This window comes from Rhinoderma darwinii, unplaced genomic scaffold (assembly GCF_050947455.1).
Source record: "Rhinoderma darwinii isolate aRhiDar2 unplaced genomic scaffold, aRhiDar2.hap1 Scaffold_434, whole genome shotgun sequence".
Taxonomy (NCBI): Eukaryota; Metazoa; Chordata; class Amphibia; order Anura; family Rhinodermatidae; genus Rhinoderma; species Rhinoderma darwinii.
Window position 1 is genome coordinate 183691 of NW_027463841.1, and position 23489 is coordinate 207179.

At 42.1% G+C, this 23489-nt stretch overlaps 73 pseudogenes; all 73 read right to left on the minus strand.

Moving 5' to 3' along the window:
* Window positions 1-380: 380 nt before the first annotated feature.
* LOC142713236 (5S ribosomal RNA) lies at window positions 381-499 on the minus strand (annotated as a pseudogene).
* Window positions 500-566: 67 nt separating this feature from the next.
* Window positions 567-685, minus strand: LOC142713218 (5S ribosomal RNA; annotated as a pseudogene).
* A 67-nt stretch (window positions 686-752) lies between these two features.
* Window positions 753-871, minus strand: LOC142713279 (5S ribosomal RNA; annotated as a pseudogene).
* Window positions 872-1311: 440 nt separating this feature from the next.
* LOC142713099 (5S ribosomal RNA) lies at window positions 1312-1430 on the minus strand (annotated as a pseudogene).
* Window positions 1431-1497: 67 nt separating this feature from the next.
* On the minus strand, window positions 1498-1616 carry LOC142713500 (5S ribosomal RNA; annotated as a pseudogene).
* Window positions 1617-1869: 253 nt separating this feature from the next.
* LOC142713544 (5S ribosomal RNA) lies at window positions 1870-1988 on the minus strand (annotated as a pseudogene).
* A 67-nt stretch (window positions 1989-2055) lies between these two features.
* LOC142713708 (5S ribosomal RNA) lies at window positions 2056-2174 on the minus strand (annotated as a pseudogene).
* A 253-nt stretch (window positions 2175-2427) lies between these two features.
* Window positions 2428-2546, minus strand: LOC142713309 (5S ribosomal RNA; annotated as a pseudogene).
* A 253-nt stretch (window positions 2547-2799) lies between these two features.
* On the minus strand, window positions 2800-2918 carry LOC142713464 (5S ribosomal RNA; annotated as a pseudogene).
* Window positions 2919-2985: 67 nt separating this feature from the next.
* LOC142713546 (5S ribosomal RNA) lies at window positions 2986-3104 on the minus strand (annotated as a pseudogene).
* Window positions 3105-3171: 67 nt separating this feature from the next.
* LOC142713414 (5S ribosomal RNA) lies at window positions 3172-3290 on the minus strand (annotated as a pseudogene).
* Window positions 3291-3543: 253 nt separating this feature from the next.
* Window positions 3544-3662, minus strand: LOC142713310 (5S ribosomal RNA; annotated as a pseudogene).
* A 253-nt stretch (window positions 3663-3915) lies between these two features.
* Window positions 3916-4034, minus strand: LOC142713465 (5S ribosomal RNA; annotated as a pseudogene).
* Window positions 4035-4101: 67 nt separating this feature from the next.
* LOC142713400 (5S ribosomal RNA) lies at window positions 4102-4220 on the minus strand (annotated as a pseudogene).
* A 67-nt stretch (window positions 4221-4287) lies between these two features.
* LOC142713219 (5S ribosomal RNA) lies at window positions 4288-4406 on the minus strand (annotated as a pseudogene).
* Window positions 4407-4473: 67 nt separating this feature from the next.
* Window positions 4474-4592, minus strand: LOC142713238 (5S ribosomal RNA; annotated as a pseudogene).
* A 67-nt stretch (window positions 4593-4659) lies between these two features.
* LOC142712979 (5S ribosomal RNA) lies at window positions 4660-4778 on the minus strand (annotated as a pseudogene).
* A 67-nt stretch (window positions 4779-4845) lies between these two features.
* On the minus strand, window positions 4846-4964 carry LOC142713061 (5S ribosomal RNA; annotated as a pseudogene).
* Window positions 4965-5031: 67 nt separating this feature from the next.
* Window positions 5032-5150, minus strand: LOC142713473 (5S ribosomal RNA; annotated as a pseudogene).
* A 67-nt stretch (window positions 5151-5217) lies between these two features.
* LOC142713691 (5S ribosomal RNA) lies at window positions 5218-5336 on the minus strand (annotated as a pseudogene).
* Window positions 5337-5589: 253 nt separating this feature from the next.
* On the minus strand, window positions 5590-5708 carry LOC142713495 (5S ribosomal RNA; annotated as a pseudogene).
* A 67-nt stretch (window positions 5709-5775) lies between these two features.
* LOC142713486 (5S ribosomal RNA) lies at window positions 5776-5894 on the minus strand (annotated as a pseudogene).
* Window positions 5895-6146: 252 nt separating this feature from the next.
* Window positions 6147-6265, minus strand: LOC142713332 (5S ribosomal RNA; annotated as a pseudogene).
* A 66-nt stretch (window positions 6266-6331) lies between these two features.
* On the minus strand, window positions 6332-6450 carry LOC142713703 (5S ribosomal RNA; annotated as a pseudogene).
* Window positions 6451-6517: 67 nt separating this feature from the next.
* Window positions 6518-6636, minus strand: LOC142713468 (5S ribosomal RNA; annotated as a pseudogene).
* Window positions 6637-6703: 67 nt separating this feature from the next.
* On the minus strand, window positions 6704-6822 carry LOC142713424 (5S ribosomal RNA; annotated as a pseudogene).
* A 67-nt stretch (window positions 6823-6889) lies between these two features.
* Window positions 6890-7008, minus strand: LOC142713415 (5S ribosomal RNA; annotated as a pseudogene).
* A 253-nt stretch (window positions 7009-7261) lies between these two features.
* Window positions 7262-7380, minus strand: LOC142713311 (5S ribosomal RNA; annotated as a pseudogene).
* A 253-nt stretch (window positions 7381-7633) lies between these two features.
* LOC142713482 (5S ribosomal RNA) lies at window positions 7634-7752 on the minus strand (annotated as a pseudogene).
* A 67-nt stretch (window positions 7753-7819) lies between these two features.
* Window positions 7820-7938, minus strand: LOC142713401 (5S ribosomal RNA; annotated as a pseudogene).
* Window positions 7939-8005: 67 nt separating this feature from the next.
* On the minus strand, window positions 8006-8124 carry LOC142713220 (5S ribosomal RNA; annotated as a pseudogene).
* A 67-nt stretch (window positions 8125-8191) lies between these two features.
* Window positions 8192-8310, minus strand: LOC142713251 (5S ribosomal RNA; annotated as a pseudogene).
* Window positions 8311-8377: 67 nt separating this feature from the next.
* LOC142712980 (5S ribosomal RNA) lies at window positions 8378-8496 on the minus strand (annotated as a pseudogene).
* Window positions 8497-8563: 67 nt separating this feature from the next.
* On the minus strand, window positions 8564-8682 carry LOC142713090 (5S ribosomal RNA; annotated as a pseudogene).
* Window positions 8683-8749: 67 nt separating this feature from the next.
* Window positions 8750-8868, minus strand: LOC142713485 (5S ribosomal RNA; annotated as a pseudogene).
* Window positions 8869-8935: 67 nt separating this feature from the next.
* On the minus strand, window positions 8936-9054 carry LOC142713692 (5S ribosomal RNA; annotated as a pseudogene).
* A 253-nt stretch (window positions 9055-9307) lies between these two features.
* LOC142713496 (5S ribosomal RNA) lies at window positions 9308-9426 on the minus strand (annotated as a pseudogene).
* A 67-nt stretch (window positions 9427-9493) lies between these two features.
* On the minus strand, window positions 9494-9612 carry LOC142713487 (5S ribosomal RNA; annotated as a pseudogene).
* Window positions 9613-9864: 252 nt separating this feature from the next.
* LOC142713333 (5S ribosomal RNA) lies at window positions 9865-9983 on the minus strand (annotated as a pseudogene).
* Window positions 9984-10049: 66 nt separating this feature from the next.
* On the minus strand, window positions 10050-10168 carry LOC142713705 (5S ribosomal RNA; annotated as a pseudogene).
* Window positions 10169-10235: 67 nt separating this feature from the next.
* On the minus strand, window positions 10236-10354 carry LOC142713469 (5S ribosomal RNA; annotated as a pseudogene).
* Window positions 10355-10421: 67 nt separating this feature from the next.
* LOC142713425 (5S ribosomal RNA) lies at window positions 10422-10540 on the minus strand (annotated as a pseudogene).
* A 67-nt stretch (window positions 10541-10607) lies between these two features.
* On the minus strand, window positions 10608-10726 carry LOC142713679 (5S ribosomal RNA; annotated as a pseudogene).
* A 67-nt stretch (window positions 10727-10793) lies between these two features.
* On the minus strand, window positions 10794-10912 carry LOC142713662 (5S ribosomal RNA; annotated as a pseudogene).
* A 253-nt stretch (window positions 10913-11165) lies between these two features.
* On the minus strand, window positions 11166-11284 carry LOC142713617 (5S ribosomal RNA; annotated as a pseudogene).
* Window positions 11285-11351: 67 nt separating this feature from the next.
* Window positions 11352-11470, minus strand: LOC142713402 (5S ribosomal RNA; annotated as a pseudogene).
* Window positions 11471-11537: 67 nt separating this feature from the next.
* On the minus strand, window positions 11538-11656 carry LOC142713221 (5S ribosomal RNA; annotated as a pseudogene).
* Window positions 11657-11723: 67 nt separating this feature from the next.
* On the minus strand, window positions 11724-11842 carry LOC142713322 (5S ribosomal RNA; annotated as a pseudogene).
* A 67-nt stretch (window positions 11843-11909) lies between these two features.
* LOC142713027 (5S ribosomal RNA) lies at window positions 11910-12028 on the minus strand (annotated as a pseudogene).
* Window positions 12029-12095: 67 nt separating this feature from the next.
* On the minus strand, window positions 12096-12214 carry LOC142713046 (5S ribosomal RNA; annotated as a pseudogene).
* A 67-nt stretch (window positions 12215-12281) lies between these two features.
* LOC142713666 (5S ribosomal RNA) lies at window positions 12282-12400 on the minus strand (annotated as a pseudogene).
* A 67-nt stretch (window positions 12401-12467) lies between these two features.
* LOC142713730 (5S ribosomal RNA) lies at window positions 12468-12586 on the minus strand (annotated as a pseudogene).
* Window positions 12587-12653: 67 nt separating this feature from the next.
* LOC142713146 (5S ribosomal RNA) lies at window positions 12654-12772 on the minus strand (annotated as a pseudogene).
* A 67-nt stretch (window positions 12773-12839) lies between these two features.
* Window positions 12840-12958, minus strand: LOC142713147 (5S ribosomal RNA; annotated as a pseudogene).
* Window positions 12959-13025: 67 nt separating this feature from the next.
* On the minus strand, window positions 13026-13144 carry LOC142713426 (5S ribosomal RNA; annotated as a pseudogene).
* Window positions 13145-13211: 67 nt separating this feature from the next.
* LOC142713323 (5S ribosomal RNA) lies at window positions 13212-13330 on the minus strand (annotated as a pseudogene).
* Window positions 13331-13397: 67 nt separating this feature from the next.
* Window positions 13398-13516, minus strand: LOC142712977 (5S ribosomal RNA; annotated as a pseudogene).
* A 67-nt stretch (window positions 13517-13583) lies between these two features.
* On the minus strand, window positions 13584-13702 carry LOC142713047 (5S ribosomal RNA; annotated as a pseudogene).
* A 67-nt stretch (window positions 13703-13769) lies between these two features.
* LOC142713667 (5S ribosomal RNA) lies at window positions 13770-13888 on the minus strand (annotated as a pseudogene).
* Window positions 13889-13955: 67 nt separating this feature from the next.
* LOC142713732 (5S ribosomal RNA) lies at window positions 13956-14074 on the minus strand (annotated as a pseudogene).
* Window positions 14075-14141: 67 nt separating this feature from the next.
* LOC142713148 (5S ribosomal RNA) lies at window positions 14142-14260 on the minus strand (annotated as a pseudogene).
* Window positions 14261-14327: 67 nt separating this feature from the next.
* Window positions 14328-14446, minus strand: LOC142713312 (5S ribosomal RNA; annotated as a pseudogene).
* Window positions 14447-14699: 253 nt separating this feature from the next.
* On the minus strand, window positions 14700-14818 carry LOC142713263 (5S ribosomal RNA; annotated as a pseudogene).
* A 67-nt stretch (window positions 14819-14885) lies between these two features.
* Window positions 14886-15004, minus strand: LOC142713488 (5S ribosomal RNA; annotated as a pseudogene).
* Window positions 15005-15071: 67 nt separating this feature from the next.
* LOC142713428 (5S ribosomal RNA) lies at window positions 15072-15190 on the minus strand (annotated as a pseudogene).
* Window positions 15191-21639: 6449 nt separating this feature from the next.
* Window positions 21640-21758, minus strand: LOC142713680 (5S ribosomal RNA; annotated as a pseudogene).
* Window positions 21759-21825: 67 nt separating this feature from the next.
* On the minus strand, window positions 21826-21944 carry LOC142712983 (5S ribosomal RNA; annotated as a pseudogene).
* A 67-nt stretch (window positions 21945-22011) lies between these two features.
* On the minus strand, window positions 22012-22130 carry LOC142713259 (5S ribosomal RNA; annotated as a pseudogene).
* Window positions 22131-22383: 253 nt separating this feature from the next.
* Window positions 22384-22502, minus strand: LOC142713420 (5S ribosomal RNA; annotated as a pseudogene).
* Window positions 22503-22569: 67 nt separating this feature from the next.
* On the minus strand, window positions 22570-22688 carry LOC142713280 (5S ribosomal RNA; annotated as a pseudogene).
* A 66-nt stretch (window positions 22689-22754) lies between these two features.
* On the minus strand, window positions 22755-22873 carry LOC142713599 (5S ribosomal RNA; annotated as a pseudogene).
* A 67-nt stretch (window positions 22874-22940) lies between these two features.
* Window positions 22941-23059, minus strand: LOC142713452 (5S ribosomal RNA; annotated as a pseudogene).
* A 253-nt stretch (window positions 23060-23312) lies between these two features.
* On the minus strand, window positions 23313-23431 carry LOC142713222 (5S ribosomal RNA; annotated as a pseudogene).
* Between the last annotated feature and the right edge of the window lie 58 nt (window positions 23432-23489).

A 23489-nucleotide genomic window follows, 5' to 3' on the forward strand; every position in this document is an offset into this window, starting at 1 on the left:
TAATAAAAATTCAACCGCACCACAGATTCCCAGACAGTCTCCCACACTGGTACTAGCGAGGCCTTAAGCTGTGTAACTTCTGCGATCTAACTAGAGCAGGCACATTCAGCTTAGAATGGCCACTGACATTAAATGCTTTAATCCATAGTCCTTTTTAATCGATTGTGAAACAAAATCTAAACAACATAATAAAAAGTCAACCGCACCACGGATTCCCAGACACTCTCCCACACTGGTACTAGCGAGGGCTTAAGCTGTGTAACTTCTGCGATCTAACGAGAGCAGGCACATTCAGCTTAGAATTGCCATTGACATTGAATGCTTTAATCCATAGTCCTTTTTAATCGATTGTGAAACAAAATCTAAACGACATAATAAAAAGTCTACCGCACCACGGATTCCCAGACAGTCTCCCACACTGGTACTAGCGAGGCCTTAAGCTGTGTAACTTCTGCGTTCTGACGAGAGCAGGAACATTCAGCTTAGAATGGCCATTGACGTTAAATGCTTTAATCCATAGTCCTATTTAATCTATTGTGAAACAAAATCTAATCGACATAATAAAAAGTCAACCGCACCACGGATTCCCAGACAGTCTCCCACACTGGTACTAGCGAGGCCTTAAGCTGTGTAACTTCTGCGATCTGACGAGAGCAGGCACATTCAGCTTAGAATGGCCATTGACATTAAATGCTTTAATCCATAGTCCTTTTTAATCGATTGTGAAACAAAATCTAAACGACATAATAAAAAGTCAACCGCACCACGGATTCCCAGACAGTCTCCCACACTGGTACTAGCGAGGCCTTAAGCTGTGTAACTTCTGCGATCTGACGAGAGCAGGGACATTCAGCTTAGAATGGCCATTGACATTAAATGCTTTAATCCATAGTCCTTTTTAATCGATTGTGAAACAAAATCTAAACGACATAATAAAAATTCAACCGCACCACGGATTCCCAGACAGTCTCCCACACTGGTACGAGCGAATCCTTAAGCTGTGTAACTTCTGCGATCTGACGAGAGCAGGCACATTCAGCTTAGAATGGCCATTGAAGTTAAATGTTTTAATCCATAGTCCTATTTAATCTATTGTGAAACAAAATCTAAACGACATAATAAAAAGTCTACCGCACCACGGATTCCCAGACAGTCTCCCACACTGGTACTAGCCGAGGCGTTAAGCTGTGTAACTTCTGCGATCTAACGAGAGCAGGCACATTCAGCTTAGAATGGCCATTGACATTAAACGCTTTAATCCATAGTCCTTTTTAATCGATTGTGAAACAACATCTAAACGACATAATAAAAAGTCAACCGCACCATGGATTCCCAGACAGTCTCCCACACTGGTACTAGCGAGGCCTTAAGCTGTGTAACTTCTGCGATCTGACGAGAGCATGGACATTCAGCTTAGAATGGCCATTGACATTAAAAGCCTTAATCCATAGTCCTATTTAATCGATTGTGAAACAAAATCTAAACGACATAATAAAAATTCAACCGCACCACGGATTCCCAGACAGTTTCCCACACTGGTACTAGCGAGGCCTTAAGCTGTGTAACTTCTGCGTTCTGACGAGAGCAGGCACATTCAGCTTAGAATGGCCATTGACGTTTAATGCTTTAATCCATAGTCCTATTTAATCTATTGTGAAACAAAATCTAAACGACATAATAAAAAGTCATCCGCACCACGGATTCCCAGACAGTCTCCCACACTGGTACTAGCAAAGCCTTAAGCTGTGTAACTTCTGCGATATGACGAGAGCAGACACATTCAGCTTAGAATGGCCATTGACATTAAATGCTTTAATCCATAGTCCTTTTTAATCGATTGTGAAACAAAATCTAAACGACATAATAAAAAGTCAACCGCACCACGGATTCCCAGACAGTCTCCCACACTGGTACTAGCGAGGCCTTAAGCTGTGTAACTTCTGCAGTCTGACGAGAGCAGGCACATTCAGCTTAGAATGGCCATTGACATTAAATGCTTTAATCCATAGTCCTTTTTAATCGATTGTGAAACAAAATCTGAACAACATAATAAAAAGTCAACCGCACCACGGATTCCCAGACAGTCTCCCACACTGGTACTAGCAAGGCCTTAAGCTGTGTAACTTCGGCGATCTGACGAGAGCAGGGACATTCAGCTTAGAATGGCCATTGACATTAAATGCTTTAATCCATAGTCCTTTTTAATCGATTGTGAAACAAAATCAAAACGACATAATAAAAATTCAACCGCACCACGGATTCCCAGACAGTCTCCCACACTGGTACTAGCGAGGCGTTAAGCTGTGTAACTTCTGCGATCTGACGAGAGCAGGCACATTCAGCTTAGAATGGCCTTTGACATTAAATGCTTTAATCCATAGTCCTTTTTAATCGATTGTGAAACAAAATCTAAACGACATAATAAAAAGTCAACCGCACCACGGATTCCCAGACAGTCTCCCACACTGGTACTAGCGAGGCCTTAAGCTGGGTAACTTCTGCGATCTGACGAGAGCAGGCACATTCAGCTTAGAATGGCCATTGACGTTAAATGCTTTCATCCATAGTCCTATTTAATCTATTGTGAAACAAAATCGAAACGACATAATAAAAAGGCAACCGCACCACGGATTCCCAGACAGTCTCCCACACTGGTACTAGCGAGGGATTAAGCTTTGTAACTTCTGCGATCTGACGAGAGCAGGGACATTCAGCTTAGAATGGCCATTGACATTAAATGCTTTAATCCATAGTCCTTTTTAATCGATTGTGAAACAAAATCTAAACGACATAATAAGAATTCAACTGCACCACGGATTCCCAGACAGTCTCCCACACTGGTACTAGCGAGGCCTTAAGCTGTGTAACTTCTGCGATCTGACGAGAGCAGGCACATTCAGCTTAGAATGGCCATTGACATTAAATGCTTTAATCCATAGTCCTTTTTAATCGATTGTGAAACAAAATCTAAACGACATAATAAAAAGTCAACCGCACCACGGATTCCCAGACAGTCTCCCACACTGGTACTAGCGAGGCCTTAAGCTGTGTAACTTCTGCAGTCTGACGAGAGCAGGCACATTCAGCTTAGAATGGCCATTGACATTAAATGCTTTAATCCATAGTCCTTTTTAATCGATTGTGAAACAAAATCTAAACAACATAATAAAAAGTCAACCGCACCACGGATTCCCAGACAGTCTCCCACACTGGTACTAGCAAGGCCTTAAGCTGTGTAACTTCTGCGATCTGACGAGAGCAGGGACATTCAGCTTAGAATGGCCATTGACATTAAATGCTTTAATCCATAGTCCTTTTTAATCGATTGTGAAACAAAATCAAAACGACATAATAAAAATTCAACCGCACCACGGATTCCCAGACAGTCTCCCACACTGGTACTAGCGAGGCGTTAAGCTGTGTAACTTCTGCGATCTGACGAGAGCAGGCACATTCAGCTTAGAATGGCCTTTGACATTAAATGCTTTAATCCATAGTCCTTTTTAATCGATTGTGAAACAAAATCTAAACGACATAATAAAAAGTCAACCGCACCACGGATTCCCAGACAGTCTCCCACACTGGTACTAGCGAGGCCTTAAGCTGGGTAACTTCTGCGATCTGACGAGAGCAGGCACATTCAGCTTAGAATGGCCATTGACGTTAAATGCTTTAATCCATAGTCCTATTTAATCTATTGTGAAACAAAATCGAAACGACATAATAAAAAGGCAACCGCACCACGGATTCCCAGACAGTCTCCCACACTGGTACTAGCGAGGCATTAAGCTTTGTAACTTCTGCGATCTGACGAGAGCAGGGACATTCAGCTTAGAATGGCCATTGACATTAAATGCTTTAATCCATAGTCCTTTTTAATCGATTGTGAAACAAAATCTAAACGACATAATAAGAATTCAACTGCACCACGGATTCCCAGACAGTCTCCCACACTGGTACTAGCGAGGCCTTAAGCTGTGTAACTTCTGCGATCTGACGAGAGCAGGCACATTCAGCTTAGAATGGCCATTGACATTAAATGCTTTAATCCATAGTCCTTTTTAATCGATTGTGAAACAAAATCTAAACGACATAATAAAAAGTCAACCGCACCACGGATTCCCAGACAGTCTCCCACACTGGTACTAGCGGGGCCTTAAGCTGTGTAACTTCTGCGATCTAACGAGAGCAGGGACATTCAGCTTAGAATGGCCATTGACGTTAAATGCTTTAATCCATAGTCCTTTTTAATCGATTGTGAAACAAAATCTAAACGACATAATAAAAAGTCAACCGCACCACGGATTCCCAGACAGTCTCCCACACTGGTACTAGCGAGGCCTTAAGCTGTGTAACTTCTGCGATCTGACGAGAGCAGGCACATTCAGCTTAGAATGGCCATTGACACTAAAAGCCTTAATCCATAGTCCTATTTAATCTATTGTGAAACAAAATCTAAACGACATAATAAAAAGTCAACCGCACCACGGATTCCCAGACAGTCTCCCACACTGGTACTAGCGAGGCCTTAAGCTGTGTAACTTCTGCGTTCTGACGAGAGCAGGCACATTCAGCTTAGAATGGCCATTGACGTTAAATGCTTTAATCCATAGTCCTATTTAATCTATTGTGAAACAAAATCTAAACGACATAATAAAAAGTCAACCTCACCACGGATTCCCAGACAGTCTCCCACACTGGTACTAGCGAGGCCTTAAGCTGTGTAAGTTCTGCGATCTGACGAGAGCAGGCACATTCAGCTTAGAATGGCCATTGACATTAAATGCTTTAATCCATAGTCCTTTTTAATCGATTGTGAAACAAAATCTAAACGACATAATAATAAGACAACCGCACCACGGATTCCCAGACAGTCTCCCACACTGGTACTAGCGAGGCCTTAAGCTGTGTATCTTCTGTGATCTGACGAGAGCAGGCACATTCAGCTTAGAATGGCCATTGACGTTAAATGCTTTAATCCATAGTCCTATTTAATCTATTGTGAAACAAAATCTAAACGACATAATAAAACGTCAACCGCACCACGGATTCCCAGACAGTCTCCCACACTGGTACTAGCGAGGCCTTAAGCTGTGTAACTTCTGCGATCTGACGAGAGCAGGTACATTCAGCTTAGAATGGCCATTGACATTAAATGCTTTAATCCATAGTCCTTTTTAATCGATTGTGAAACAAAATCTAAACGACATAATAAAAAGTCAACCGCACCACGGATTCCCAGACAGTCTACCACACTGGTACTAGCGAGGCCTTAAGCTGTGTAACTTCTGCGATCTGACGAGAGCAGGCACATTCAGCTTAGAATGGCCTTTGACATTAAATGCTTTAATCCATAGTCCTATTTAATCTATTGTGAAACAAAATCGAAACGACATAATAAAAAGGCAACCGCACCACGGATTCCCAGACAGTCTCCCACACTGGTACTAGCGAGGCATTAAGCTTTGTAACTTCTGCGATCTGACGAGAGCAGGGACATTCAGCTTAGAATGGCCATTGAAATTAAATGCCTTAATCCATAGTCCTTTTTAATCGATTGTGAAACAAAATCTAAACGACATAATAAAAATTCAACCGCACCACGGATTCCCATACAGTCTCCCACACTGGTACTAGCGAGGCCTTAAGCTGTGTAACTTCTGCGATCTGACGAGAGCAGGCACATTCAGCTTAGAATGGCCATTGACGTTAAATGATTTAATCCATAGTCCTATTTAATCTATTGTGAAACAAAATCTAAACGACATAATAAAAAGTCAACTGCACCACGGATTCCCAGACAGTCTCCCACACTGGTACTAGCGAGGCCTTAAGCTGTGTAACTTCTGCGATCTGACGAGGGCAGGCACATTCAGCTTAGAATGGCCATTGACATTAAATGCTTTAATCCATATTCCTTCTTAATCGATTGTGAAACAAAATCTAAACGACATAATAAAAGGCAACCGCACCACGGATTCTCAGACAGTCTCCCATACTGGTACTAGCGAGGCCTTAAGCTGTGTATCTTCTGTGATCTGACAAGAGCAGGCACATACAGCTTAGAATGGCCATTGACATTAAATGCTTTAATCCATAGTCCTTTTTAATCGATTGTGAAACAAAATCTAAACGACATAATAAAAAGTCAACCGCACCACGGATTCCCAGACAGTCTCCCACACTGGTACTAGCAAGGCCTTAAGCTGTGTAACTTCTGCGATCTGACGAGAGCAGGCACATTCAGCTTAGAATGGCCATTGACATTAAATGCTTTAATCCATAGTCCTTTTTAATTGATTGTGAAAAAAATCTAAACGACATAATAAAAAGTCAACCGCACCTCGGATTCCCAGACAGTCTCCCACACTGGTACTAGCGAGGCCTTAAGCTGTGTAATTTCTACGTTCTGACGAGAGCAGTGACATTCAGCTTAGAATGGCCATTGACGTTAAATGCTTTAATCCATAGTCCTATTTAATCTATTGTGAAACAAAATCTAAACGACATAATAAAAAGTCAACCGCACCACGGATTCCCAGACAGTCTCCCACACTGGTACTAGCGAGGACTTAAGCTGTGTAACTTCTGCGATCTGACGAGAGCAGGCACATCCAGCTTAGAATGGCCATTGACATTAAATGCATTAATCCATAGTCCTTTTTAATCGATTGTGAAACAAAATCTAAACGACATAATAAAAAGTCAACCGCACCACGGATTCACAGACAGTCTCCCACACTGGTACTAGCGAGGCCTTAAGCTGTGTAACTTCTGCGATCTGACGAGAGCAGGCACATTCAGCTTAGAATGGCCATTGACATTAAATGCTTTAATCCATAGTCCTTTTTAATCGATTGTGAAACAAAATCTAAACAACATAATAAAAAGTCAACCGCACCACGGATTCCCAGACAGTCTCCCACACTGGTACTAGCAAGGCCTTAAGCTGTGTAACTTCTGCGATCTGACGAGAGCAGGGACATTCAGCTTAGAATGGCCATTGACATTAAATGCTTTAATCCATAGTCCTTTTTAATCGATTGTGAAACAAAATCAAAACGACATAATAAAAATTCAACCGCACCACGGATTCCCAGACAGTCTCCCACACTGGTACTAGCGAGGCGTTAAGCTGTGTAACTTCTGCGATCTGACGAGAGCAGGCACATTCAGCTTAGAATGGCCTTTGACATTAAATGCTTTAATCCATAGTCCTTTTTAATCGATTGTGAAACAAAATCTAAACGACATAATAAAAAGTCAACCGCACCACGGATTCCCAGACAGTCTCCCACACTGGTACTAGCGAGGCCTTAAGCTGGGTAACTTCTGCGATCTGACGAGAGCAGGCACATTCAGCTTAGAATGGCCATTGACGTTAAATGCTTTAATCCATAGTCCTATTTAATCTATTGTGAAACAAAATCGAAACGACATAATAAAAAGGCAACCGCACCACGGATTCCCAGACAGTCTCCCACACTGGTACTAGCGAGGCATTAAGCTTTGTAACTTCTGCGATCTGACGAGAGCAGGGACATTCAGCTTAGAATGGCCATTGACATTAAATGCTTTAATCCATAGTCCTTTTTAATCGATTGTGAAACAAAATCTAAACGACATAATAAGAATTCAACTGCACCACGGATTCCCAGACAGTCTCCCACACTGGTACTAGCGAGGCCTTAAGCTGTGTAACTTCTGCGATCAGACGAGAGCAGGCACATTCAGCTTAGAATGGCCATTGACATTAAATGCTTTAATCCATAGTCCTTTTTAATCGATTGTGAAACAAAATCTAAACGACATAATAAAAAGTCAACCGCACCACGGATTCCCAGACAGTCTCCCACACTGGTACTAGCGGGGCCTTAAGCTGTGTAACTTCTGCGATCTAACGAGAGCAGGGACATTCAGCTTAGAATGGCCATTGACGTTAAATGCTTTAATCCATAGTCCTTTTTAATCGATTGTGAAACAAAATCTAAACGACATAATAAAAAGTCAACCGCACCACGGATTCCCAGACAGTCTCCCACACTGGTACTAGCGAGGCCTTAAGCTGTGTAACTTCTGCGATCTGACGAGAGCAGGCACATTCAGCTTAGAATGGCCATTGACACTAAAAGCCTTAATCCATAGTCCTATTTAATCTATTGTGAAACAAAATCTAAACGACATAATAAAAAGTCAACCGCACCACGGATTCCCAGACAGTCTCCCACACTGGTACTAGCGAGGCCTTAAGCTGTGTAACTTCTGCGTTCTGACGAGAGCAGGCACATTCAGCTTAGAATGGCCATTGACGTTAAATGCTTTAATCCATAGTCCTATTTAATCTATTGTGAAACAAAATCTAAACGACATAATAAAAAGTCAACCTCACCACGGATTCCCAGACAGTCTCCCACACTGGTACTAGCGAGGCCTTAAGCTGTGTAAGTTCTGCGATCTGACGAGAGCAGGCACATTCAGCTTAGAATGGCCATTGACATTAAATGCTTTAATCCATAGTCCTTTTTAATCGATTGTGAAACAAAATCTAAACGACATAATAATAAGACAACCGCACCACGGATTCCCAGACAGTCTCCCACACTGGTACTAGCGAGGCCTTAAGCTGTGTATCTTCTGTGATCTGACGAGAGCAGGCACATTCAGCTTAGAATGGCTATTGACGTTAAATGCTTTAATCCATAGTCCTATTTAATCTATTGTGAAACAAAATCTAAACGACATAATAAAACGTCAACCGCACCACGGATTCCCAGACAGTCTCCCACACTGGTACTAGCGAGGCCTTAAGCTGTGTAACTTCTGCGATCTGACGAGAGCAGGTACATTCAGCTTAGAATGGCCATTGACATTAAATGCTTTAATCCATAGTCCTTTTTAATCGATTGTGAAACAAAATCTAAACGACATAATAAAAAGTCAACCGCACCACGGATTCCCAGACAGTCTACCACACTGGTACTAGCGAGGCCTTAAGCTGTGTAACTTCTGCGATCTGACGAGAGCAGGCACATTCAGCTTAGAATGGCCTTTGACATTAAATGCTTTAATCCATAGTCCTATTTAATCTATTGTGAAACAAAATCGAAACGACATAATAAAAAGGCAACCGCACCACGGATTCCCAGACAGTCTCCCACACTGGTACTAGCGAGGCATTAAGCTTTGTAACTTCTGCGATCTGACGAGAGCAGGGACATTCAGCTTAGAATGGCCATTGACATTAAATGCCTTAATCCATAGTCCTTTTTAATCGATTGTGAAACAAAATCTAAACGACATAATAAAAATTCAACCGCACCACGGATTCCCATACAGTCTCCCACACTGGTACTAGCGAGGCCTTAAGCTGTGTAACTTCTGCGATCTGACGAGAGCAGGCACATTCAGCTTAGAATGGCCATTGACGTTAAATGATTTAATCCATAGTCCTATTTAATCTATTGTGAAACAAAATCTAAACGACATAATAAAAAGTCAACTGCACCACGGATTCCCAGACAGTCTCCCACACTGGTACTAGCGAGGCCTTAAGCTGTGTAACTTCTGCGATCTGACGAGGGCAGGCACATTCAGCTTAGAATGGCCATTGACATTAAATGCTTTAATCCATAGTCCTTCTTAATCGATTGTGAAACAAAATCTAAACGACATAATAAAAGGCAACCGCACCACGGATTCTCAGACAGTCTCCCATACTGGTACTAGCGAGGCCTTAAGCTGTGTATCTTCTGTGATCTGACAAGAGCAGGCACATACAGCTTAGAATGGCCATTGACATTAAATGCTTTAATCCATAGTCCTTTTTAATCGATTGTGAAACAAAATCTAAACGACATAATAAAAAGTCAACCGCACCACGGATTCCCAGACAGTCTCCCACACTGGTACTAGCAAGGCCTTAAGCTGTGTAACTTCTGCGATCTGACGAGAGCAGGCACATTCAGCTTAGAATGGCCATTGACATTAAATGCTTTAATCCATAGTCCTTTTTAATTGATTGTGAAAAAAATCTAAACGACATAATAAAAAGTCAACCGCACCTCGGATTCCCAGACAGTCTCCCACACTGGTACTAGCGAGGCCTTAAGCTGTGTAATTTCTACGTTCTGACGAGAGCAGTGACATTCAGCTTAGAATGGCCATTGACGTTAAATGCTTTAATCCATAGTCCTATTTAATCTATTGTGAAACAAAATCTAAACGACATAATAAAAAGTCAACCGCACCACGGATTCCCAGACAGTCTCCCACACTGGTACTAGCGAGGACTTAAGCTGTGTAACTTCTGCGATCTGACGAGAGCAGGCACATCCAGCTTAGAATGGCCATTGACATTAAATGCATTAATCCATAGTCCTTTTTAATCGATTGTGAAACAAAATCTAAACGACATAATAAAAAGTCAACCGCACCACGGATTCACAGACAGTCTCCCACACTGGTACTAGCGAGGCCTTAAGCTGTGTAACTTCTGCGATCTGACGAGAGCAGGCACATTCAGCTTAGAATGGCCATTGACATTAAATGCTTTAATCCATAGTCCTTTTTAATCGATTGTGAAACAAAATCTAAACGACATAATAAAAAGTCAACCGCACCACGGATTCCCAGACAGTCTCCCACAATGGTACTAGCGAGGCCTTAAGCTGTGTAACTTCTGTGATCTGACGAGAGCAAGCACATTCAGCTTAGAATGGCCATTGACATTAAATGCTTTAATCCATAGTCCTTTTTTATCGATTGTGAAATAAAATCTAAACGACATAATAAAAATTCAACAGCACCACGGATTCCCAGACAGTCTCCCACACTGTTACTAGTGAGGCCTTAAGCTGTGTAACTTCTGCGATCTAACGAGAGCAGGCACATTCAGCTTAGAATGGCCATTGACATTAAATGCTTTAATCCATAGTCCTTTTTAATCGATTGTGAAACAAAATCTAAACGACATAATAAAAAGTCAAGCGCACCACGCATTCCCAGACAGTCTCCCACACTGGTACTAGCGAGGCCTTAAGCTGTATAACTTCTGCGATCTGACGAGAGCAGGCACATTCAGCTTAGAATGGCCTTTGACATTAAATGCTTTAATCCATAGTCCTTTTTAATCGATTGTGAAACAAAATCTAAACGACATAATAAAAATTCAACTGCACCACGGATTCCCAGACAGTCTCCCACACTGGTACTAGCAAGGCCTTAAGCTGTGTAACTTCTGCGATCTGACGAGAGCAGGCACATTCAGCTTAGAATGGCCATTGACATTAAATGTTTTAATCCATAGTCCTTTTTAATCGATTGTGAAACAAAATCTAAACGACATAATAAAAAGTCAACCGCACCACGGATTCCCAGACAGTCTCCCACACTGGTACTAGCGGGGCCTTAAGCTGTGTAACTTCTGCGATCTAACGAGAGCAGGGACATTCAGCTTAGAATGGCCATTGACGTTAAATGCTTTAATCCATAGTCCTTTTTAATCGATTGTGAAACAAAATCTAAACGACATAATAAAAAGTCAACCGCACCACGGATTCCCAGACAGTCTCCCACACTGGTACTAGCGAGGCCTTAAGCTGTGTAACTTCTGCGATCTGACGAGAGCAGGCACATTCAGCTTAGAATGGCCATTGACATTAAAAGCCTTAATCCATAGTCCTATTTAATCTATTGTGAAACAAAATCTAAACGACATAATAAAAAGTCAACCGCACCACGGATTCCCAGACAGTCTCCCACACTTGTACTAGCGAGGCCTTAAGCTGTGTAACTTCTGCGTTCTGACGAGAGCAGGCACATTCAGCTTAGAATGGCCATTGACGTTAAATGCTTTAATCCATAGTCCTATTTAATCTATTGTGAAACAAAATCTAAACGACATAATAAAAAGTCAACCGCACCACGCATTCCCAGACAGTCTCCCACACTGGTACTAGCGAGGACTTAAGCTGTGTAACTTCTGCGATCTGACGAGGGCAGGCACATTCAGCTTAGAATGGCCATTGACAGTAAATGCTTTAATCCATAGTCCTTTTTAATCGATTGTGAAACAAAATCTAAACGACATAATAAAAAGGCAACCGCACCACGGATTCCCAGACAGTCTCCCATACTGGTACTAGCGAGGCCTTAAGCTGTGTATCTTCTGTGATCTGACGAGAGCAGGCACATTCAGCTTAGAATGGCCATTGACGTTAAATGCTTTAATCCATAGTCCTATTTAATCTATTGTGAAACAAAATCTAAACGACATAATAAAACGTCAACCGCACCACGGATTCCCAGACAGTCTCCCACACTGGTACTAGCGAGGCGTTAAGCTGTGTAACTTCTGCGTTCTGACGAGAGCAGGCACATTCAGCTTAGAATGGCCATTGACGTTAAATGCTTTAATCCATAGTCCTATTTAATCTATTGTGAAACAAAATCTAAACGACATAATAAAAAGTCAACCGCACCACGGATTCCCAGACAGTCTCCCACACTGGTACTAGCAAGGCCTTAAGCTGTGTAACTTCTCCGATCTGACGAGAGCAGGTACATTCAGCTTAGAATGGCCATTGACATTAAATGCTTTAATCCATAGTCCTTTTTAATCGATTGTGAAACAAAATCTAAACGACATAATAAAAAGTCAACCGCACCACGGATTCCCAGACAGTCTACCACACTGGTACTAGCGAGACCTTAAGCTGTGTAACTTCTGCGATCTGACGAGAGCAGGCACATTCAGCTTAGAATGGCCTTTGACATTAAATGCTTTAATCCATAGTCCTTTTTAATCGATTGTGAAACAAAATCTAAACGACATAATAAAAAGTCAACCGCACCACGGATTCCCAGACAGTCTACCACACTGGTACTAGCGAGACCTTAAGCTGTGTAACTTCTGCGATCTGACGAGAGCAGGCACATTCAGCTTAGAATGGCCTTTGACATTAAATGCTTTAATCCATAGTCCTTTTTAATCGATTGTGAAACAAAATCTAAACGACATAATAAAAAGTCAACCGCACCACGGATTCACAGACAGTCTCCCACACTGGTACTAGCGAGGCCTTAAGCTGTGTAACTTCTGCGATCTGACGAGAGCAGGCACATTCAGCTTAGAATGGCCATTGACATTAAATGCTTTAATCCATAGTCCTATTTAATCTATTGTGAAACAAAATCTAAACGACATAATAAAAAGTCAACCGCACCACGGATTCCCAGACAGTCTCCCACACTTGTACTAGCGAGGCCTTAAGCTGTGTAACTTCTGCGTTCTGACGAGAGCAGGCACATTCAGCTTAGAATGGCCATTGACGTTAAATGCTTTAATCCATAGTCCTATTTAATCTATTGTGAAACAAAATCTAAACGACATAATAAAAAGTCAACCGCACCACGGATTCCCAGACAGTCTCCCACACTGGTACTAGCGAGGACTTAAGCTGTGTAACTTCTGCGATCTGACGAGGGCAGGCACATTCAGCTTAGAATGGCCATTGACAGTAAATGCTTTAATCCATAGTCCTTTTTAATCGATTGTGAAACAAAATCTAAACGACATAATAAAAAGGCAACCGCACCACGGATTCCCAGACAGTCTCCCATACTGGTACTAGCGAGGCCTTAAGCTGTGTATCTTCTGTGATCTGACGAGAGCAGGCACATTCAGCTTAGAATGGCCATTGACGTTAAATGCTTTAATCCATAGTCCTATTTAATCTATTGTGAAACAAAATCTAAACGACATAATAAAACGTCAACCGCACCACGGATTCCCAGACAGTCTCCCACACTGGTACTAGCGAGGCGTTAAGCTGTGTAACTTCTGCGTTCTGACGAGAGCAGGCACATTCAGCTTAGAATGGCCATTGACGTTAAATGCTTTAATCCATAGTCCTATTTAATCTATTGTGAAACAAAATCTAAACGACATAATAAAAAGTCAACCGCACCACGGATTCCCAGACAGTCTCCCACACTGGTACTAGCAAGGCCTTAAGCTGTGTAACTTCTCCGATCTGACGAGAGCAGGTACATTCAGCTTAGAATGGCCATTGACATTAAATGCTTTAATCCATAGTCCTTTTTAATCGATTGTGAAACAAAATCTAAACGACATAATAAAAAGTCAACCGCACCACGGATTCCCAGACAGTCTACCACACTGGTACTAGCGAGACCTTAAGCTGTGTAACTTCTGCGATCTGACGAGAGCAGGCACATTCAGCTTAGAATGGCCTTTGACATTAAATGCTTTAATCCATAGTCCTTTTTAATCGATTGTGAAACAAAATCTAAACGACATAATAAAAAGTCAACCGCACCACGGATTCCCAGACAGTCTCCCACACTGGTACTAGCGAGGCCTTAAGCTGGGTAACTTCTGCGATCTGACGAGAGCAGGCACATTCAGCTTAGAATGGCCATTGACGTTAAATGCTTTAATCCATAGTCCTATTTAATCTATTGTGAAACAAAATCGAAACGACATAATAAAAAGGCAACCGCACCACGGATTCCCAGACAGTCTCCCACACTGGTACTAGCGAGGCATTAAGCTTTGTAACTTCTGCGATCTGACGAGAGCAGGGACATTCAGCTTAGAATGGCCATTGACATTAAATGCTTTAATCCATAGTCCTTTTTAATCGATTGTGAAACAAAATCTAAACGACATAATAAAAAGTCAACCGCACCACGGATTCCCAGACAGTCTCCCACACTGGTACTAGCGAGGCCTTAAGCTGTGTAACTTCTGCGTTCTGACGAGAGCAGGCACATTCAGCTTAGAATGGCCATTGACGTTAAATGCTTTAATCCATAGTCCTATTTAATCTATTGTGAAACAAAATCTAAACGACATAATAAAAAGTCAACTGCACCACGGATTCCCAGACAGTCTCCCACACTGGTACTAGCGAGGCCTTAAGCTGTGTAACTTCTGCGATCTGACGAGGGCAGGCACATTCAGCTTAGAATGGCCATTGACATTAAATGCTTTAATCCATAGTCCTTTTTAATCGATTGTGAAACAAAATCTAAACGACATAATAAAAAGTCAACCGCACCACGGATTCACAGACAGTCTCCCACACTGGTACTAGCGAGGCCTTAAGCTGTGTAACTTCTGCGATCTGACGAGAGCAGGCACATTCAGCTTAGAATGGCCATTGACATTAAATGCTTTAACCGGTTAAGGACTAGGCTGTTTTACAGCTAAATGACCAGAGCAAATTTCACAATTTTGCTATGCGCTTCTTTACATGACTATAACTCAGCAGGTGAATAAAGTTCATCTTTGAATTTTACACTCTTTTTAAAGGACAGATAGGGCTTTGTTTTAGTGGCATTTGTCAGTATATATCATTTTTTTTTTTTTCACTAAAGTGGGCAAAATTGGAAAAAAATGCAAGAATTTAACAATTGCGTCGGTTTATGCTAGCATTTTTCACACACGGTATGAACCACGGCCAAAATTAATCTCCTTTCACATTCTTCCACTTCTCCCGTGCATGGGGATACCAAATATGTGAGCCTTATTCACTGTGCGGGCATGTGCCAGGGCTTGGCATAAAAGGAGGCTTTTTGGCCTTTTCGGTCCAGGAATTTTGCATTTGATTTTATAGCCGCATACTGTTTTCTGGGGGGCCTAATGCTGCTGAAACATTAGAAACACCCCATAAATGACTTCATTCACACAAGTAGACCCCACAAGGTTTCCTTCAAGGGGTTTATCATATTTTTAGCAAGTCCAGTTATCTTCTGAAAGTTTCTTGAATAAGATGGAACAAAATAAAATCAGCACTTTTTTAGCAAATGCGTCAGTTTAGGCTAGTATTTTTCACACACGGTATAGACCACGGACAAAATTCATCTCCTTTCATGTTCTTCCACTTCTCCCGTGCATGGGGATACCAAATATGTGTGCCTTATTCACTGTGCGGGCATGTGCCAGGGCTTGGCATAAAAGGAGGCTTTTTGGCCTTTTCGGTCCAGGAATTTTGCATTTGATTTTAGAGCCGCATACTGTTTTCTGGGGGGTGTAATGCTGCTGAAACATTAGAATCACCCCATAAATGACTTCATTCGCACAAGTAGACCCCACAAGGTTTCCTTCAAGGGGTTTATCATATTTTTAGCAAGTCCAGTTTTCTTCTGAAAGTTTCTTGAATAAGATGGAACAAAATAAAATCAGCACTTTTTTAGCAAATGCGTCAGTTTAGGCTAGTATTTTTCACACACGGTATAGACCACGGCCAAAATTCATCTCCTTTCACGTTCTTCCACTTCTCCCGTGCATGGGGATACCAAATATGTGTGCCTTATTCGCTGTGCGGGCATGTGCCAGGGCTTGGCATAAAAGGAGGCTTTTTGGCATTTTCGGTCCAGGAATTTTGCATTTGATTTTAGAGCCGCATACTGTTTTCTGGGGGGCCTAATGCTGCTGAAACATTAGAAACACCCCATAAATGACTTCATTCACACAAGTAGACCCCACAAGGTTTCCTTCAAGGGGTTTATCATATTTTTAGCAAGTCCAGTTATCTTCTGAAAGTTTCTTGAATAAGATGGAACAAAATAAAATCAGCACTTTTTTAGCAAATGCGTCAGTTTAGGCTAGTATTTTTCACACACGGTATAGACCACGGACAAAATTCATCTCCTTTCACGTTCTTCCACTTCTCCCGTGCATGGGGATACCAAATATGTGTGCCTTATTCACTGTGCGGGCATATGCCAGGGCTTGGCATAAAAGGAGGCTTTTTGGCCTTTTCGGTCCAGGAATTTTGCATTTGATTTTAGAGCCGCATACTGTTTTCTGGGGGGCGTAATGCTGCTGAAACATTAGAATCACCCCATAAATGACTTCATTCGCACAAGTAGACCCCACAAGGTTTCCTTCAAGGGGTTTATCATATTTTTAGCAAGTCCAGTTTTCTTCTGAAAGTTTCTTGAATAAGATGGAACAAAATAAAATCAGCACTTTTTTAGCAAATGCGTCAGTTTAGGCTAGTATTTTTCACACACGGTATAGACCACGGCCAAAATTCATCTCCTTTCACGTTCTTCCACTTCTCCCGTGCATGGGGATACCAAATATGTGTGCCTTATTCGCTGTGCGGGCATGTGCCAGGGCTTGGCATAAAAGGAGGCTTTTTGGTCCAGGAATTTTGCATTTGATTTTATAGCAGCATACTGTTTTCTGGGGGGTGTAATGCTGCTGAAACATTAGAATCACCCCATAAATGACTTAATTCACACAAGTAGACCCCACAAGGTTTCCTTCAAGGGGTTTATCATATTTTTAGACAGTCCAGTTTTCTTCTGAAAGTTTCTTGAATAAGATGGAACAAAATAAAATCAGCACTTTTTTAGCAAATGCGTCAGTTTAGGCTAGTATTTTTCACACACGGTATAGACCACGGACAAAATTCATCTCCTTTCACGTTCTTCCACTTCTCCCGTGCATGGGGATACCAAATATGTGTGCCTTATTCACTGTGCGGGCATGTGCCAGGGCTTGGCATAAAAGGAGGCTTTTTGGCCTTTTCGGTCCAGGAATTTTGCATTTGATTTTAGAGCCGCATACTGTTTTCTGGGGGGCGTAATGCTGCTGAAACATTAGAATCACCCCATAAATGACTTCATTCGCACAAGTAGACCCCACAAGGTTTCCTTCAAGGGGTTTATCATATTTTTAGCAAGTCCAGTTTTCTTCTGAAAGTTTCTTGAATAAGATGGAACAAAATAAAATCAGCACTTTTTTAGCAAATGCGTCAGTTTAGGCTAGTATTTTTCACACACGGTATAGACCACGGCCAAAATTCATCTCCTTTCACGTTCTTCCACTTCTCCCGTGCATGGGGATACCAAATATGTGTGCCTTATTCGCTGTGCGGGCATGTGCCAGGGCTTGGCATAAAAGGAGGCTTTTTGGTCCAGGAATTTTGCATTTGATTTTATAGCAGCATACTGTTTTCTGGGGGGTGTAATGCTGCTGAAACATTAGAATCACCCCATAAATGACTTAATTCACACAAGTAGACCCCACAAGGTTTCCTTCAAGGGGTTTATCATATTTTTAGACAGTCCAGTTTTCTTCTGAAAGTTTCTTGAATAAGATGGAACAAAATAAAATTACCTTTTTTTTTTAACAATTGCGCCAGTTTATGCTAGCTTTTTCACACACAAAATGGACCACGGACAAAATTCATCGCATTTCACATTCTTCCACTTCTCCCGTGCATGGGGATACCAAATATGTGTGCTTTATTCACGGGCATGTGCCAGGGCTTGGCATAAAAGGAGGCTTTTTGGCCTTTTCGGTCCAGGAATTCTGCACTTGATTTTATAGCAGCATACTGTTTTCTGGGGGGCCTAATGCTGCTGAAACATTAGAAACACCCCATAAATGACTTCATTCACACAAGTAGACCCCACAAGGTTTCCTTCAAGGGGTTTATCATATTTTTAGACAGTCCCGTTTTCTTCTGAAAGTTTCTTGAATAAGATGGATCAAAATAAAATTAGCAATTTTTTAGCAAATGCGTCAGTTTATACCAGCATTTTTCACACACGGTATAGACCACGGTCAAAATTAATCTCCGTTCACATTCTGCCACTTCTCCCGTGCATGGGGATACCAAATATGTGGCCTTATTTATCACATAGAGATGTAGGAGGGCGGACGATAGAAGAAGATTATTTCACAAATCGCTTTTTTTCAAAGCTGGTTTTACAAAACTCAACAGAGTTTCTATAACACTTCCAAAATATCTGCTCTTGAAGCAGAGATCCCAAAATATTCATCTAGCGGTATAATGGGAATTTATTTTTTGGGGTTTTCTAAAATAAGAAATTTCAGGTTAATGCAAATGGAGCTCTCCAGCAGATGAACTTTAGAAAACATCAAACATGACATCCACCCCCCACCCATTCCCTCCCTCACCCTTGGAGTAAAATCAGGGGAAAAATAAAAACGTAATGTAGGGCAAATATATTTTCAACAAATTAACTAAAATCTAATAATTCAGAACAGTGTGGTATTTTTTAAAACATGGCTCAATGCACAGGCCTGGTTGCGAGGGACATGAGGGACAGAAATATCGGGAATCTTTGCGGTGCCCGTCTTTTCTGCAGACGCGGCACTTTTTCTGGGGGTTGCTTCTGGTTGCTGTTGGGGGAATCCGACTGACGAAGTGTCTTTCAGTCAGTCGCGTGACATCCTCAGACTGGGGGCATTCTCGGGTGTCCTGAACATCAAAAATGAGGCCTTCAATAATTTTCTCCTGGAAATCCAGGTATGTGTCTCTGCCTCTGTTTTTTTTATAGAGCACAAATGAGTTGTGGATGGCCACCTGTAACAAATAAATGGCCACCTTTTTGTACCAGGTTTTAGTTTTGCGTTTTACTAAATAGGGCTGTAAAACCTGGTCGCTTAAATCCACCCCCCCCATGTACTTGTTATATTCGGACACGCTCACTGGTTTGTGCTTGTCCGATGTTGCCCCTCTTTCCCTCACTGCCACTGTTCCTGCGGTATGAATCGTGCTTAGCACATACACATCTTTGCGATCCCTGAACTTGACCGCCAGCAATTCCTCAGATGCATAAGCACAGGAGTCCCCCTTTACCATGCGCTTCCCCACTAATTGCTGTGGAAAACCAATTCTGTTTTTGCGCATGGTACCACATGCCCCAGTCCTTGCAGCATGCAAATGCCTAAACAGGGGCACACTGGAATAAAAATTATCACAGTACAGGTGGTACCCCTTGTGAAGCAGAGGCTGCATTATCTCCCACACGATCTTACTGCTGGTGGAAAGATCAGGGGGGCATCCAGGAACATTTATTGTGCGGTCCCGCCCTTCATAAATCCTGAAGGCGGTGGTATATCCTGACCCGCTTTCACACAATTTGTAGAGCTTAACGCCATATCTTGCCCTTTTTGAAGGTAGATATTGGCGAAAGCTAAGTCTGCCATGGAAGTTGAGGAGGGATTCGTCCACACTTACATTCTGCTCAGGGGTGTAGAGTTGCAGAAATAAATTATTCAGGGAATTTATTAGCGGTCTTATTTTGAACAACCGATCCCGGTTTGCATCGGTACTTGGGGGGGCCTGTGCGTTGTCATTGAAGTGGAGGAACCTCATTATTGTCTCATAACGAGACCTGGGCATTACTGCAGAATATACTGGGGTGGCTTGGGCGGGTCTTGTTGACCAGTAAGACCTAATGGAGGGCTTTTTGACAATACCCATATTTAGGGTGAGCCCCAAAAATTTTTTTAATTCCTGCAAATTGGTGGGCGTCCAATCTCTGGCATGGGTGGATGAAGGTTTCTGCCTTATATATTGCGTGGCATATAAATTTGTTTCGTGGACAATCTGATTTAGGATGTCGTCCGTTATAAATAAATGGAAGTAATCCATTTGGACAAAATTTGTATTGTCCACGGTTATGCCAGGAGTGGCCGTAAATCCGTGGATTCTAGGCCCAAAAGATGGGGCAGGTGCCCATACAAGAGCCTGGACTGGAGGGACCAGGCTGTCCCGTGCTACAGCGCTACTTGGCCCTGCACTTTCATGTTCTGCAGTTTCGACTGCATCAGGGACAACGTCCCCTGAAGATGAACCTGAAGTGACGCTGTCATCGTCACTACCTAAAACAGGTTCCATCTCGGACGCCATCTCTGATGCGGTCTCCGACTCAGACCACAGCATGGCGTATGCCTCCTCGGCGCTAAACAACTTCCTCGCCATAACGTAACTAACACTAACACTAACTAAACAAATTTTTTTATTTTTTTTTTATAAAACACACAAACTAACTGCTATATATATCTACACTACCGCTAACAAAAAAATAAACCGCTATTGCTATATATATTATATATATGTGGATATATATATAATTATATACTCCCTACCTGCCTATTCTAATAGAATAAAAGAAAGAAAGGTAGATAGATAGAAAAAAAGATAGATGGATAGATAGATTGTATAGATAGATAGAAATCTATCTATACAGAGAATGTTTTAGTGTAACTGTATTTTTTTTCACTGTATTCTTCTGGCAGCAATTCTCCCGAGTCTCTTCTTCTCCTCAAACTGAAACAATGTTTGAGGAGAAGAAAAGAGGCAGGAGATTTACTGCCAGAAAAGTCAAAATAAAACAAATGTGGTCGCTGTGATAGGTTTTCACAGCGACCACATGATCAGGGACCATCAGATTGGTCCCTGATACTCTGCCCAGTGCCCAGAGCTGTTGGTAACAGCGAGGGCACAGGGCTGTGTGCACGCGATCGCGTGCACACTGTTTTCTATGCAGAAATGCATGTGATCGCTGTGATTGGTTGTCACAGCGATCACATGTTCAGGGGCCAAAAGATTGACCCCTGACATTCTGCCCAGTGCCCATGGCTGTTAGCAACAGCCAGGGCATAGAGCTGTGTGCACGCGATCGCGCGTGCACAGTCTCTGAAGTGCGGCCGTATATATACTATACGCCGGACTTTAGAGACCCTGGCCGCTGGCCGTATATTTACGGCCAGCGGTCGGGAACCTGTTAATCCATAGTCCTTTTTAATCGATTGTGAAACAAAATCTAAACGACATAATAAAAAGTCAACCGCACCACGGATTCCCAGACAGTCTCCCACAATGGTACTAGCGAGGCCTTAAGCTGTGTAACTTCTGTGATCTGACGAGAGCAAGCACATTCAGCTTAGAATGGCCATTGACATTAAATGCTTTAATCCATAGTCCTTTTTTATCGATTGTGAAATAAAATCTAAACGACATAATAAAAATTCAACAGCACCACGGATTCCCAGACAGTCTCCCACACTGTTACTAGTGAGGCCTTAAGCTGTGTAACTTCTGTGTTCTGACGAGAGCAGGCACATTCAGCTTAGAATGGCCATTGATGTTAAATGCTTTAATCCATAGTCCTATTTAATCTATTGTGAAACAAAATCGAAACGACATAATAAAAAGTCAACCGCACCACGGATTCCCAGACAGTCTCCCACACTGGTACTAGCGAGGCCTTAAGCTGTGTAACTTCTGCGATCTAACGAGAGCAGGCACATTCAGCTTAGAATGGCCATTGACATTAAATGCTTTAATCCATAGTCCTTTTTAATCGATTGTGAAACAAAATCTAAACGACATAATAAAAAGTCAAGCGCACCACTCATTCAAAGACAGTCTCCCACACTGGTACTAGCGAGGCCTTAAGCTGTATAACTTCTGCGATCTGACGAGAGCAGGCACATTCAGGTTAGAATGGCCATTGACATTAAAAGCCTTAATCCATAGTCCTATTTAATCTATTGTGAAACAAAATCTAAACAACATAATAAAAAGTCAACCGCACCACGGATTCCCAGACAGTCTCCCACACTGGTACTAGCGAGGCCTTAAGCTGTGTAACTTCTGCGATCTGACGAGAGCAGACACATTCAGCTTAGAATGGCCATTGACATTAAATCCTTTAATCCATAGTCCTTTTTAATCGATTGTGAAACAAAATCTAAAGGACATAATAAAAAGTCAACCGCACCACGGATTCCCAGACAGTCTCCCACACTGGTACTAGCGAGGCCTTAAGCTGTGTAACTTCTGCGATCTGACGAGAGCAGGGACATTCAGCTTAGAATGGCCATTGACATTAAATGCTTTAATCCATAGTCCTTCTTAATCGATTGTGAAACAAAATCTAAACGACATAATAAAAGGCAACCGCACCACGTATTCTCAGACAGTCTCCCATACTGGTACTAGCGAGGCCTTAAGCTGTGTAACTTCTGCGATCTGACGAGAGCAGGGACATTCAGCTTAGAATGGCCATTGACATTAAGTGCTTTAATCCATAGTCCTTTTTAATCGATTGTGAAACAAAATCTAAACGACATAATAAAAATTCAACCGCACCACGGATTCCCAGACAGTCTCCCACACTGGTACTAGCGAGGCCTTAAGCTGTGTAACTTCTGCGATCTGACGAGAGCAGGCACATTCAGCTTAGAATGGCCATTGACGTTAAATGCTTTAATCAATAGTCCTATTTAATCTATTGTGAAACAAAATCTAAACGACATAATAAAAAGTCAACCGCACCACGGATTCCCAGACAGTCTCCCACACTGGTACTAGCGAGGCGTTAAGCTGTGTAACTTCTGTGATCCAACGAGAGCAGGCACATTCAGCTTAGAATGGCCATTGACATTAAATGCTTTAATCCATAGTCCTTTTTAATCGATTGTGAAACAAAATCTAAACGACATAATAAAAAGTCAACCGCACCACGGATTCCCAGACAGTCTCCCACACTGGTACTAGCGAGGCCTTAAGCTGTGTAACTTCTGCGATCTGACGAGAGCAGGCACATTCAGCTTAGAATGGCCATTGACATTAAATGCGTTAATCCATAGTCCTTTTTAATCGATTGTGAAACAAAATCTAAATGAC